Source organism: Penaeus monodon, chromosome 34, assembly GCF_015228065.2.
Source record: "Penaeus monodon isolate SGIC_2016 chromosome 34, NSTDA_Pmon_1, whole genome shotgun sequence".
Classification (NCBI taxonomy): Eukaryota; Metazoa; Arthropoda; class Malacostraca; order Decapoda; family Penaeidae; genus Penaeus; species Penaeus monodon.
In genome coordinates, this window is record NC_051419.1 from 25,587,649 (window position 1) to 25,588,065 (window position 417).

Below are 417 nucleotides of genomic sequence, written 5' to 3' on the forward strand. Positions count from 1 at the left end.
AAAATAAAAAATTTTTTAAAAATTTTTAAATATAATTTTAAATATTATATAGGGGAAAGAAAAGAGAAAAGAGAGAAAAAAAAAGAAAAAAAAACAACACAACCCCCAACCCCCCCAAAAAAACACACACACACACAAAAAAAACCACAAAAAAAAAAAAAAATAAATAATATAAAAAATAAAATATATAAAAACCCCCAAAAAAAAAAAAAAAAAAAGGGAATATTAAAAAAAACAAATAAAAAAAAAAATAAAAAAAAAATAAAAAAAAATAAAAATTATAATATAATATATATATAAAATATTTTTTTTTAAATAAAAAGTAAAATATATATATTATAAAAAAAATAAAAAAAAAATTTATAATTAAAAAATAAATAAAATATATAATAAAAAAAAAAAAAAAATTTTCAATTA